The sequence below is a fragment of the Myotis daubentonii genome, chromosome X (genome assembly GCF_963259705.1).
Source record: "Myotis daubentonii chromosome X, mMyoDau2.1, whole genome shotgun sequence".
Lineage (NCBI taxonomy): Eukaryota > Metazoa > Chordata > Mammalia > Chiroptera > Vespertilionidae > Myotis > Myotis daubentonii.
Window position 1 is genome coordinate 63,467,235 of NC_081861.1, and position 15,406 is coordinate 63,482,640.

General features: G+C 40.1%; 1 protein-coding gene and 1 pseudogene across 5 annotated transcripts in view; both read right to left on the bottom strand.

Annotated features, from left to right (window-relative positions):
- The window catches only part of DIAPH2 (diaphanous related formin 2), a 936,081-nt gene that overhangs the window by 717,607 nt on the left and 203,068 nt on the right, over positions 1–15,406 (bottom strand). The window lies entirely within an intron of this gene.
- LOC132224585 (rho-related GTP-binding protein RhoU-like) lies at positions 13,137–14,641 on the bottom strand (annotated as a pseudogene).

The following is a 15,406-nucleotide window of genomic DNA, read 5'->3' on the forward strand; positions in this document are numbered from 1 at the left end:
TAACTGCTCTGGTATTAGTCCAAGAAAAACATATATATCTGGAAGGGTTAAAGAGAATAAAACGGGGCAGAGGAAACTTATTGTGCTTAGCAGGTATCTTGCAGAAAGCTTGCAGCCTTGAGCTCCGCATAGCCTAGATCCGTGGTCGGCAAACTGCAGCTCGCGAGCTACATGCGGCTCTTTGGCCCCTTGAGTGTGGCTCTTCCTAAGCCTTAGGAGTACCCTAATGAAGTTAATAACAATGTACCTACCTATATAGTTTAAGTTTAAAAAATTTGGCTCTCAAAAGAAATTTCAATCGTTGTACTGTTGATATTTGGCTCTGTTGACTAATGAGTTTGCCGACCACTGGCCTAGATAACCACTAGACACCTGGCACCGGGAGGAGCCAAGGATGGACCGGACCCTTACTTCAGCAGAACTGTTTGCAGCCAGCAGAGGTTAATAAAAGTCTTCCTCCCTCTTCAGTCTCTGCTGATTCCTTTGTCAGACTCAGCCCACCTGCACCCAGGTGCCTGAAATAAAAGCTTTTTTTTGATACATTATGGCCTCATGTCATAGGTGCGCAACCCCAGCCTACTCTGAACCTTTCAATATCTATTCAGGTTTGTCTACATGAAGGTAAACACAATAGCATTTGAGTGTCCTTAGAAACTATGGATCATAGTAGATTGATGCATGAACTAATTCTGACCAATTAAAGGTACCCATTAGATGTAATAATACCATTTCCAAACATTTGCATATATTTCATTGAAGCATAACATTCACTCTCCATTTATTTCACCCAATTTATAAAAGGTTGAATATGCTAATTTTCCATCTCTGTCTTCTCAGTGGTTTTGACTTCAATGTTGAGATAGATAGATTATAATGTCCTTAGAAAACACCAAAGAAGAAATTTCATCTTTCTCTCTATACTCCGTTGTTTCCTTAAGAGGGTTTTATCTGGCTAGATTTATTCTCCCCATCATGTCTTGCTGGAAATATCTGCTCTGCTTTATAGTATTCACACAGTTTTTAAGACTTTCTCACAAAAGAGGAAATGTGTGTTTTTTCTAGTTGCTCATATAATATGAAAATAAATTCCTCTTATATATTCACAACAAACTGTAAATGCCTGAGTTACATATAAAAATATCCTGAGGGAAGTAGTTTAAGTAAAAATGCTCTCTCAAAGGATACAGTTCTTTATTTATTAAAATCAATTTCTTAAACTCTCAAAACTACTTAGGAGACAGTAGAAATAGCTCAAGTCCAAATCTTTTAAAATACCCGATAGGCTACAGAAAAAATATTTTCCTCTCCTGTGCTCCTTTAAAAATTGTTAGGAAAGTTTCGAGAGACAGTCCTAATCTTATTTAAAATTTTCTCCATAGGTTTGAAATTATGAATATAATTACGTAGGACACTAACTAAAATCGCCTTCTTAGTAATATAACTAGTCAAACTTATAATAAAATATTAACTTCCACAAGAAAAATGTATTGGCTCATTTTCCTAAGCTACCACACACTCCGCAGGACATTCAATTTCTTTTAGTTTAGTGGAATTTTGTTAAAATGAACTTAACTCCAAGAAATCAAATTCCTAATCTGTAAACCCTAAATATGAAATGGAGCTGACATCAAGTTTATCTGTTGTGAAGAAGATAACAAGTTCTTTAAATGCAAAGAGGAAAACAGAGAGGCATTAGAGAATACCACCCATGCCATGTCCCTTTTTCCTACACCACTTTGTATGTTATACTGTCTGATTCTGGTGGACATCAGAGAAGCTAAATGAATTTTCTTTCGCAGTAACAGGGGTAAGGAGAGTTGAAGGGTAATTACAATTTGATGACTAAACAACACAAATATAAGAGTTATTCTCACCTACCAGGTGCAATTCTAAAAACATATCATTAAAGACTCATTATAGAATATGAAAGATACATACAAAGAAATGTATTGTTCACAAATATTTTTAGCATGATCCCTGCAACCAAAACAAAAAGCACCATTTGGGTCCTCATGGTGGATGTCAAAAAAATCTCAGCAAGTCTAAATGTTTTACTGTCTCAGAGTGGGATCTGTAATGGTAATTGTTCTGTGTTGTTGTTGTTGTTTTCTGGTTTATTTTCATATAAAATTTTAAAGCCTCTTTCCCCTAAAACTGAGAAAGATACTATGGAAATTATGTATGTGTTTGTGTGCACATATATGCACTCTTAATCATAGTTAAATATCTTAATAAATTCACCTTTAATAATTTTTTTCAAAACATAATCATTGAATTATTGCTTTGAAAAACACACAAAATCTTTAAACAACTTGGGAAATGTTAAGGCTTACCTAAGAAAAATTAAGCCAAACATTCATTATTTTTCTCTTGTACAGTGATATAGAATCATCTAAAGCAAAATAACAACAAAACAATAATAAACACGTCCAGGACTTACAGGAAAAAACCTTTATAGGACAACAATGCAGTAAAAAGTTCCTAAGAAAGGGATATTAGCACTCAACTATATTCAACTGGCTTGTACTCAGGTCCTGAAAAATCTAGAAACATAGCTCCAAAAAAGATGCATATTTATACATGGTAAGTCTTTCAAAACATATAAATGCTTTTTAAAGAAAGCATAATGTTTTAATTGCTGAAGGATCTTTGGCCTTCTTCAAAATGACAAGACCTTTTCAATTAGAATAGTTAAAACCCAAAACAAACACTAACGCTGAAATTGAAGACATGGTTTTGTCTTCATTTACAAACAAACTGCATTGAAAGAACATGCATTGAACAATGTAGCTTTACTGGTTGTGAAATCAAAGTAAGTGAACCCATATTGGCTCTTTCATCTTACAAATAAACTAAAAAATTTTAGTGACTTGTCTTAGATAACAGTTTGTTAATGACAAAACTATGATTGAAATAAACCACTCCTCAATCCTTATACACCTCCCATTCAATTATATTATCAACAACTAACAAAGAAATCATCAATTAGTGGTTACAAGTGTTTTGGTTATTTTTTGTTCATAAAGAAATATTGGCTGAAGCATACAATTTATAAAAATATCACCAATTTGTATAATTCATAAGTGAAAGAAATGCCAAGGAGATATTTTTTAATTATTTATTATGGATTCCATCATCAAGGCAAGGGAAACTGTAGATAATAAAAACTCTGTAGATGTCCAAAAATATACTTTCCTTCTGCTTCCCATATACGAATAAATAGAATAGTTAGTTGTTCAGCATAGATACAGAGTCCTATCATACTGTAATCCATTACTATGGATTGAAAACATACCAATGAAGTATCTATAAAAAGCCAGCGACCGGAATGCTGTAATGACCAGTCACTATGACGCCCATTGTGGCCAGCGAACCAGCCCAATCGAGGGTGGGGTGGCCGGACAACCCCCCCACCCGCGGCCCTTCCCCGGGCCGGCCCCACCCCCAATTGCACCCCACTTCCATCTGGGACAGGACCGGCTGGTCAACCAGCCATGGCCCCTCCACCAGGCTGCTTGTCCCTGACCGGTCCCCTGTACACACACAGATCTTAACAATGATTTGTTTTAAACAGACATATCAAAGGTAAAAGTAATAAAGGTAAAAATAAACAGTGGGACTACATCAAACTAAAAAGTTTCTGCACAGCCAAGGAAACCATCAACAAAATGAAAAAGCAACTTGAATGGAAGAAGGTATTTACAAAGCATCTATACCAGTGGTCGGCAAACTCATTAGTCAACAGATCAAACAACAGTACAATGATTGTAATTTCTTTTGAGAGCCAAATTTTTTAAACTTAAACTATATAGGTAGGTACATTGTTATTAACTTAATTAGGGTACTCCTAAGGCTTAGGAAGAGCCACACTCAAGGGGCCAAAGAGCCGCATGTGGCTCGGGAGCCGCAGTTTGCCGACCACGGATCTATACTAATAATAGCCTAGGTCAATGGTCGGCAAACCGTGGTTCGCAAGCCACATGTGCCTCTTTGGCCCCTTGAGTGTGGCTCTTTCATAAAATACCACGTGCGGGCGCGCATGTACAGTGCAATTGAAACTTCGTGGCCCATGCGCAGAAGTCAGTTTTCGGCCTGGGCGGGTCTATTTTGAAGAAGTGGCATTAGAAGAAGTGGCGGGTGTCGGTCGGTCAGGCGACGGTAGACACGGCGCAGGTGGGCCACGAATGCGCAGCACAGGGGAGGTACATTGTTTTGAGGTACGTTTGCTAAGGTCGACCTCTTCAAACTCTCCCATCCACACTCATCTATCTGAAACAAGTATACAAGACGAGTGTGGATGGGAGAGTTGGAATGGTCGACCTCAGGAAATGTACCTCAATCAGATTGAGGACGTTTTTAGCAAAGGCCAGCTTAGGAGTACCCTAATGAAGTTAATAACAATGTACCTACCTATATAGTTTAAGTTTAAAAAATTTGGCTCTCAAAAGAAATTTCAATCGTTGTACTGTTGATATTTGGCTCTGTTGACTAATGAGTTAGCTGACCACTGACCTAGGTGGTTGTCACACCCTCACACAGTGATGCCCTCACACCATCACAAGGAGGTTGCATGCACCGCGGGCATGCGCAGGTGGGTGGGGCCTAGGGGTCCAGCGGCTGCTCGCGCTGTGGAGTCAGGACCCCCAGCTCTGGTCTACCTCTTTGGGGTAATCCATCGAGGAGCACCAGGGTCCTGGATCTTGTGCGATTTCACATACCGGGTCACTAGTATATTAATAATAGGCTAATATCCAAAATATATAAAGAACTCATTCAACTGAATAAACATACACACACATACATACACACACACACACATACACACACACACACAACCAATACAATTTAAAAATTGGAGATCTAATTGACATTTTTCCAAAGAAGACATACAGAGGACCAACAGGTACATGAAAAGATGCTCAACATCATTGATCATGAGGGAAATTCAAATCAAAATCACAATGAGGTATCAACTCACAGGTGCTTGGATATGACTTTACATACTGTTAGGTTGGATATTAAGAAAAAGACTGGCCAAAACCGGTTTGGCTCAGTGGATAGAGCGTCGGCCTGCGGACTGAAAGGTCCCAGGTTCGATTCCGGTCAAGGGCATGTACCTGGGTTGCGGGCACATCCCCAGTGGGAGATGTGCAGGAGGCAGTTGATCGATGTTTCTCTCTCATCGATGTTTCTAACTCTCTATGTCTCTCCTTTCCTCTCTGTGAAAAATCAATAAAATATATTTTAAAAAAAAGAAAAAGAAAAAGACTGGAACTAACAAGTGGTGGCAAGGACATGGAGAAAAGAGAACCCTTGTTCACTATTAGTGAAAATATAAATTGGTGCAGCCACTTTGAAAAACAGTATGGTGGTTCCTCAAAAATAAAAAAAATAGAATTACCATTCTATCCAGCAATTCTACTTCTGGGTATTCATCTGAAGAAAATCACACTAATTCAGAAAGATATATGCACCCCCATATTAACTACAGCTTTATTTGTAATATCTAAGACATGGAAAAACCTAAGTATCCATTGATAAATGGATGAAGAAATTGTGATACACACACACACACACACACACACACTAAAACAAGCATGTCAAACTCATGGGCCGCATGCAGAACACAATGAATATTTTTGCAGCCCAGCCAATATAAAGGTATGTAAGAAATGTTTTAATAAAAATTTCCTTACTTTTTGTAATATCCTATAATACATAACTTGAGGCCCAGTGCACGAAATTCATGCCCTGGGGAAAGGGGATCCCTCAGCCTGGCCTGCACCCTCTTGCAGTCTGGGACTCCTTGGGGGATATCTGCCTGCCAGCTTAGGCCTACTCTCGCAGTCCGGAACCCCTCACTCCTTACCAACCACCTGCTCGCTGCTCACCACTTAGCTTGCTGCTCCTTAGCGCTGCTGCGACAGGAGAGGTTTCCACCACTGACACTGTGCTCACCAGCCATGAGCCCAGCTTCTGGCTGAACAACGCTCCCCCTGCATTGATCATCTGCCCCCTGGTGGTCAGTGTGCATTTAGCAACCAGTCGTTCTGCCATTCGGTCAATTTGCATATTAGGGTATTATATAGGATTATTATAATGAACTACAATGTTCACTAATGACTGATTATTATAATCATGTTGCATTCATTTCCCTTATGTGCCTTACACACAGGCGCACCATTTCTCACCACTAATACTAGCAACAAATATTCTAGCAGCTGACTGCCAAGTCATTAGTCTTGGACTGACTTGTTTGGTGTGTGCAACAGGAAATATTTTGCTTTCGGAGAACAATAAAAAATAGGTTTATTTGTGTTATGCTTATTAATTTATGTAGTGATTCAGTGTCTGGTAAGTTAATGTTTAAGAAAAAATATTAATTTTTATTAAAATGTTCTATTATTTTATGTTAATGATTACTAATTTATTTCAGCCCTTTGTATTCAGCATGTCTCTATTGAAATAAACCTATGTTTCTATAAAAATGGAAGCTTTTGTTTTTTTGCAGCCACATAAACTTAAACCTTGTGATGAACAAGGAATGTCAAAGATGACTCTAAATCTCTGAATCATACACACAGGGATCTGAACCAAAACCATGAATGGATGGGTAAGTTCTCTAAGACGAAGACTAATATATACCATCAAAAATAGTTGACTACTATTATGTAATCTCAAATCTGTTGAGAGCTCACAAACTAAAAAGTCTAGTATCATGTTACATATAGCTCCAGAGTATGTATCCGGCATGTGGCTTACATCTCCCCAGGACTATTTGATAATTCATATTCATCTAGAATTCCTCATATCAATAGTTTCAGAAATCTCCAGACACATATTTGAAAAATAAATATACATATATAATTTGTTCTTAGTCCTCAAAATTAATTGCTCTATACCTGTCTGTTATGAGCTTTTATTACTCCAATTTTCCAAAATTATTTGAAAGAGTTGAAAAATGGATTAAGGTGAATGCTTGCATAAGACTAGTGTCATCAGCAAGTTAAGACACATGATTTCAACATGTAAAGACATCATTGTAATTTATATCAACAACAACAAAAAACAACAACCAGAATTGACGAAAATCTCACGTAATAACAACTTGGCACAGCACACACTGCATTCTATTCCTGGGAGAAAATGATGAGTAAATAAACTGACAGGAATGTTTTTCTTTGTGATACAAAATATGTCATGAGGCCAGAGAATATCTGCAAGTAGATGTCCCATACCACTTACATTATAAAGTTATTTTCCCATTTTAATTGATTCTTATAGTGCTGACCTCAATGACAGTACAAAATTCTTAAGCATTTTCTATATTAAAAAAATTCATTAATGCTTCATATAGTTTTAGTGCTGGGTCCATTTCAGGGTATTCTTATTCTTTGACAAATACTAATTCACATGAAAATTTAGGATACCCAAATGTTTAAAAAATCTGCTTAAAAATCCATTTTAGCACTTGGTCTTCAATATTTTTTGATGAATGCTGAATGCACCAATTTAAGAAATTATTTCCAGAAAAATCTTTTAAAAGCTGTTATCAAGGGTGGTATTGGTACCATAGCCTTGCCCCATAAAACATCCAGAACATAACTCTACTCAGGCAGTATCCTCCGAAATACACAGAATTGGTTTCAATCTGCATATTTTCAGTAACACTGTATGCTGCAGAGCAGACCTTACAAAAAGGAGTAGGTTGATTCTGGGTATATGAAGGCTTAAGATTCATGTTCATATGGCAGACCACTAAGCATCTCACTTGAAGCTGATTTTGTTTTTCAAGTTACACTATAAGGTTATAATGCCTTCTATATTCTGCCTTCATGGATTCCATCTCAACAGAAGACTTTCAGGTTTAAACTGCCTGATGTGAGAGGCTGTACACCTATAGCTTTGCTGCCCAGGTGGGAAATCTCCCCAAATTAGCTGCCCATTATCTAACACCAGTTGAACAGCTGGGGTCATAGAGCAAACACTGTTATCTTAGTGCACACGGATCTTTCAATCGACCACACAGCCACCCCGTGTACCTACACTCCAGGTGCTAGCTGGCATCTTAATTGTGAATTGTCAGCTAACCAGCTCCTATCAAAAGTCCACCTGAGGATTATAGCTATTCCAGGGGGAGAGCTTCAGGGACATTTCTCAAGCACCTCCTGGTAGCGGATTGGAATACTGAAAGCTGCATACCAGCACTATTACTCAGGGTCTTTACAGAAACATCACGACCTTGGTTGTTGTTGTTTTTTTAACTCAAGGCCCTATGTATGAAATTATCATGCATAGAAATCCTCTGTACTGTATGGAAAACTATCAAAGACCCATTGTACTGTTTTCTGCAATATGCCTCATTTATAGACCACAAAATAATCTGAGCTCAGAATTAGAAAGAATGTTCTTCCTGAAAAACAGACGCACTGCCATTCATCAGATGACAGCTGTGTTTCCCCAATACTCTGCTTTTTTCTCCCCTTGGCTACATGGAAAATTGTAACTATTTTATACTCAAATCATTACCTAGCATTGTCCTAGGCTTTTTGAAAAGTACCACCTTCCCTACTTGTTGACTTGGAGTTGTATTTTGACCCTCATCTTCATGGTAGTGGGATGCCTGCATCTCTTATTGCAAGCTGCAAGTGCTTTTAGTAACTGCCCCATAATAATAAGAGAAGTATGTAAAGCTCTAGTATGTGTCCAAGACTTTTAGTTAAATTAATAAATCAAAAATAATATTTCAGCCCGGCCAGTGTCGCACAGTGGTTGAGTGTTGACCCTTGAACCAGGAGGTTACAGTTTGATTTCCAGTCAGGACACATGCCCAGATTGTGGACTTGATCCCTGGTGGGGGGATTGCAGGAGGCAGCCAATCAATGACTCTCTCTCATCATTGATGTTTCTATTTCTCCCTATCCCTTCCTCTTTGAAATCAAATAAAATCCTATATAATAAAAGCCTAATATGCAAATTTTCCCCTAGGGCAGTCATTCGAATGTGAGACCTGGTGTTCGACCGCTCGCTATGACATGCGCTGACCACCAGGGGGCGGCGCAAAACATGGCAGACGTTGGCAACGTGGCGCTGGCAACCAGCGGCAGTGGAGGTGCTGCCGGCCCCAATGGGCCCAGACAAGAGCGGGACCAGGGGCACAATGGTGGAGCAGGTGAGCGGGTGGGGTCAGACCAAGGCGGGTGCAAACAGGGGCCTGATCACCCCACAGACAGAAACCAGCAGTGGAGGGGTGGGGGGAGAGGGTGGAGCCACCACCCAGCTCTCAGGCACTGAGGGAGCCGGGCAGGGGTCCCGGCCCCAACCGGTCATCCCACAGGCAGGATGGTGGAGCAGGTGAGTGGGCAGCACCAGGCCAAGGCAGGGTGCTAGGCGGGGCTACAGGGCTGCGGGGCTGCGAGGCTGGGGGCACAAGCTGGGGCACAATCTCCGCAGGCCACCCTGAGGGATCCCACAAATTCATGCACTGGGCCTCTAGTATATTATAAAAATAATATTTCAAATGCCACATACTGATAAGCATTTTCTTCCCAAGACAAATTAGGACTATATGGAAAATGTAATAAAATGTATATTAAATGTTTTCAAATTCAAGAAATTAGCATTCTATTAAGGAATCCATTTAATTCGTAGTTTGCTTCTACTATGAGAATATTGGATGTGCCTTAAAGTTGTGTTCTGAAGCTAAAATTATATAATTAAAAATTCAGTGTCAATATATACGGTACCTTAGCTAAATGAACATGGATATGATAGCTGTTAATTCAAATTATTGACCAAGATTTTAAAAGAAAGCATAAAGTTTAATATAAGTGCACTAAATTTATTGTTTTTTATTCTATGTAAAAATGTACCAGGATCTTGTATAATGATTTATGCATTTAAAAGTTAAAGCAAACAAATTTAAACACCAATATTAAACATTCCTGCTTTAATAATACTATTTTATGAGATGTGCTCACAATTTTGTCTTTCTCACATTTCTGCATCATAAAAAAATTGTCCTCATTTTTCCGTTTTCCATAGGTAGACCAATGAAAAATGTTCTAAGAGTATCGATCTGCAACTACCTTGATATTAACTTTCTAAGTAGTGTTGGCTCCTTTGCCAAGTTTTTAATAAGTTTAATACAAGCTGTTTAAATAGTTATTAGCAACCATAATTCAGGAAGTGCTTTCTATTCCTAAATTGTATTACTGTCAAGAATCAGCTATTTTCATTATGATGCTTATATTAAAATGCACATTTATTAATACACACACAAAATGTAAAGAGAAGTCAGAAAATATCAATGAAAACAAATGGTCTAGAGGTAATGCAAATAATGACACACATATAAACTCTAAAAGATATTTTATCTGTTTTCACAGGCTTAAAATCATTGGCTGAGGAAACTATCAGCAGAGTAAGTGAACATACACCCTATGCCATGAGTTTGGCAGATCAATCTCTAAGATTCCAAGCAAAAAAAGAAAAAAATTCCTAGTGGAGTAAAATACCCCTCAAGCTGTAAGGCAATTTCAGCAACAACTCTGCAAAGAATTCTACACAATCACAACTCTCTGATACTATTCTTCAAACCAGTATTTGTTGTTTTTGTCATGTGTTGAGAAAGTTTAGTCACAATGATTTATTGCTACACATTTCTTTGGATCTTCATAAAATGTACTGCCAAATCCTTATACATCCTGTAATGGGTTGGCTGGGAATAAAATTTTCCAAACTCATTGGTCATTTCTCAGCAGGCACTGTTTCCCTTCATAAACTTTAGTAAAGGAATATGAACAAAAATCTATAAATAACACGATTCTCATTCTAAAACACACGGACCATGGTATGTGCAGAGTCTAACACATTTTGTGATAGCAGATTGAGATTTATTTTATAGTCAAAATTCATGGATTTTTAGGGTGTTAAATAGAGTGTAAACATTCAATTTCATTAATTCATCATGCAACAGCTAAAAAGAACGCTATGTAAAGCATGCTGTGTTGTCTGTAGCTTATGACAATGGTTCAAATCAAACCAACAAATTACATTCCTATGTGGAAGAAGTTAGCTTCATGTTTTCTCTGATTACATCTAAAACTGCAGGGCCACAAAATAATGCCTGATTAACGCAAATTCATTCTCACTGCTGGAGTAGAAGAGGTTGTTATTGATGGTGGGTCAATAACCACATCAAATCACACATTATTGTATACGAATTGCACCATACCTGCCATCATGAAACAATATGAGTGCAAGAATACCCCTTCCCCAGAGGAGTGTAAAATCTAAATGAGAGAACAGACATACATGCATGAAACTATTATAAAGCATAAGCAGTTACAGGTAAATATATAGAATACAAAATAAATGTTGAAGGAATCTATAGTAAGGGAGTGATTTGGGATATAGCCAGTTAATGGTTTATAAAAGCAATTTTAAAATATTTTCCTTTAGCATAAAATAATATAATGAAATGACTTTCTTAGAGCCTTTATAATCTGAGTGATTAAATATCATATGAATTTAAAATTCATGATTCCATTGAATATTCTGAAATGACTGTGCTTTGAGAATGTTTAGTAAAGCTATTAGTGTGTGTTTGTGTATTTACATTTATTTATTATTTTAATAGGGCCTAAATAAAAATAAGCCAGTCAAAACCATAGTAGGGAAGGAAACCAGTCATGGGAGAGCAAATGCCCGGATTCTAACAAGCACCAAGTTTGAAAAATAGCTATTTAACACATCTGGATGATGATTTCTTTGATATTTTATTTTAATTTTTTAATATATTTATTGATTTTTTTTACAGAGAGGAAGGGAGAGAGATAGAGTTAGAAACATCGATGAGAGAGAAACATCGATCAGCTGCCTCCTGCACATCTCCTACTGGGGATGTGCCCACAACCCAGGTACATGCCCTTGACCGGAATCGAACCTGGGACCTTTCAGTCCGCAAGCCGACGCTCTATCCACTGAGCCAAACCGGTTTCAGCATCTTTGATATTTTAAAGAAAATTATAAATACCTGTGTGTGTCATTGGTTAAATAAAATATTTATAAAGGCAAGAAAATAATGGAATGCTAAGAAATCTTTCAGTCTTATGGAGGAAAGTTTTTCTCATTCTTCAAAATCATTTCTAAACATTAGTGTAGCTCCAATAGCAAACGTAATAAATTGGACCTAAGCAAACAACATAAAACATAAAAGTTTAGAGCTAGAAGGCTCCAATCTCATGTATGTGTGGTGAAACTGCAGCCCAAAGGGAACACTGGCTAATGCACTAAGGTCACAGAGGCTGAGACCTCTAGGACTAGAAATCAGATCTCACAACTGGCATTCTAATATTATGTGCTAACATGCTGTCTCTCAGAATTTAGTACTACAGAAAAGTTTTCTTTATAAAGGGTATGAGGCCAACAAAATTTAATTTCATTAAGAAGAGTTATATATAAAAAGAGATCTAGAAGTTGTACCTAGTTCCACTTTTTTGGATATCCTGAACTAGCTAATGTTTTTACCTAGACAGAATTTAGCTTAATTCTGTTATTTCAAAGGTTTTAAGGATATTGTCCTTTGCATGATTATAGTGTTCTTGTTATTGGATACTATCTATGTAGAACTCAGAATAACACCTTATTTGGAAATAGGGTATTTGCCGATGTGATCAAGGGTGAGAAAACATCATATTGCATTACGGGTGGGCCCTAAATCCAATTAGAGTATTCTTATGCTGGACACCGCAAAAGATAAACACACATAGAACAAGACATATGACAAGTGAGACAGGTTTAGTTACACTGCCACGAGCCAAGGAATGCCAAAAGCTGGAAGAAGCAAGGAAAGATCCTTCCCCTAGAGCAGTGGTTCTCAACCTTCCTAATGCCGCGACCCTTTAATACAGTTCCTCATGCTGTGGTGACCCCCAATTTCATTGTTACAAATTGAACATAATTAGAGCGTAGTTATTAATCACAAAAACAATATGTAATTATATATGTGTTTTCCGATGGTCTTAGGCGACCCCTGTGAAAGGGTCGTTCGACCCCCAAAGGGGTCGCGACCCACAGGTTGGAAAAAGGTGTGGTTTATAGAATATATGGTTAAAACCATTTCTAAGGAATAAAGTGGGGTTTTTTTTCCCCTGAGGTGTCTTTTTAATATTAGATAGAAATCAACACAAAGGGCTAGAGCTCTACATTTCCAAAGGCATGAAAAAATGCTTAAGTTACTCACAAAATACGCTGCAGGCGGGTCTCGTCCCTAAGCTCAGACGAGCAAGAGGAAAATGAAAGGCAGGAGGGGCACAGGGAGGGAGAAGGCCTCCTAGGGTAGGCACAGGGCTCCAGATGCCGGCGGCACACTGCCCAAGGAGTCCTTGCAGCCAACAGAGTTTCTAATATCGATTTCATCTCAAGTCCTTCCGAGGGTCTCGCCAGCATCATACGAAGCAGCAGCACTTCTTGCACCAGGACTTGGAGAGGGTCCTCATTTTGCCCGGAGGCCTGCTCTTCGGTTTCTTTGGCTGCTGCTGCGTGTCCGAGTACTGGATGCCGGCCACGATGGCCGCGTCACAGACCTCTTTGAGGTTCTTGAGTCAAGGCCGAGCACTCGTGGGAGGCGGCCTTGATCTCCTTGGCGCACAGCTTGGCCGCCTCCTCGGGCACCGGCTTCTCCTTGCACTTGTACAGCTCTAGGAGGACTTTGACGTCTTCCCGGAGGTCCGACTGCGTGCCCAAGAGGATGATGGGGGCTTTGGGGCAGTGGCGCTGGCTCTCGGGCACCCACTTCTCGGTGACGTTCTGGAAGGAAAAAGGGCTGACCACGCAGAAGCACAGCAGGAAGATGTCCGCGTTGGTGTAGCACAGAGGCCGCAGCCTGTCGAACTCTCCTGTCCCGCAGTCACAGAGCTGGAGTCTCACGGGCCACCCATCCACAGACACCACAGCCCAGAGGTGTGGAAGGCGGTGGGGAAGCACTCGGTAGGGTACCCGTTGGTCGTATAGCTCACCACCAGGCTGGTCTTGCCCACCGCGCCTTCGCCAATCAGCACGCACTTGATGCCAAGGCCCTCGGCGCCGCCCGCGCACCCCTGCCAACCCCCCCCCCCACGCGAACCCCCCCCCCCCGCAGCTCCTGGCGTGGAGGCAATGGCGGCGCCTCACAGAGGCCGCGGAATGCGGGGTTCCCCCTGCTTCTGGGGCTTCGGTCCTCGCTCATGGAGGTGCAGGCACGGGCAAGCAGGGCCAGGCACAACCACCCTTTAGTCCTCTGGGAGCCGTGCTGCAGGCGAGTCCCCTGCCCCGAGAGCCCGAGGTTCCAGGCCACGCGGCGCCCAGACAAAGGAGGCGGCGGGGGGGGGGGGGGGGGGTTGGGGGGGGGGGCGAGGTCTGTCTCTGCCCACTTGATCGGAGGACTGCGGACTGCTCACCATGGGGCAGGGCCAAGTGGTTTTTTTTTTTAACTTGCAAACTGGGTTGATAAAATTAAACAAGTTTCTTTCCTGCAGGACTTTTAAAAGCTTCAAAACAACAACAATGCTATTAATGTTCACTGTGAGTCCCCAAGAAGGGAAAATGCACTTCCAGAACTTAATTAACCATGTGATATAGAAACAAATCCTACCACCATCGTTTTTGGGGGTTCTCTGAGGGGTAGGTTGAGGAGACTATCCCCTTATCAGAAAGAAAGATTTTAGACCAGAGTCTAATGGTAGATAAAAATCCAAGGAGACACAACTGCTTGGAGTTGGTTACTAGATTTTAGTAAGAATTCTCACAACACGGAAAGGAAAAATAGGGACACTGGTGCTCCTTGTTTCGTTTTGGGTTTTTTTCCTCTTTCCAACACTGACACATGCACACACAGGAACACTGTAGGCACTTCATAGTAGCAGTGCCTCTACGTATTACTTTTTCTCATTCACTCAACTTGTAATGCCACAAGGAATTATTCAACCTGCATATTCAGCTAAATGCTGAATAAAATTTACCCGACCTTCAGGGTTAATAAAATATCCCGTGACCTTCAGGATGTCTCCATACAATAACTTTCCTTCTTATCTTATTAAAGTTACTGTGCTGGCCAGTGACTGACATGCTCATATCTCTTCCTTATCGGAACACTCCCCAAAGTCACTTTCTACAGAAACAGTCCAAGGTGGACAAATTCTGGACCACATCACCCTGCCACCCTCTCCCTTACCAAAGGCAAATCTGACTCAATCAGAGATGGTATGGAGACTGAGGTGACCTGGCATGAAAGTTTGCCCAAAAAGAACCAAATGGAGCCGAAACCGGTTTGGCTCAGTGGATAGAGCGTCGGCTTGCGGACTGAAAGGTCCCAGGTTCGATTCCTGTCAAGGGCATGTACCTGGGTTGCGGGCACATCCCCAGT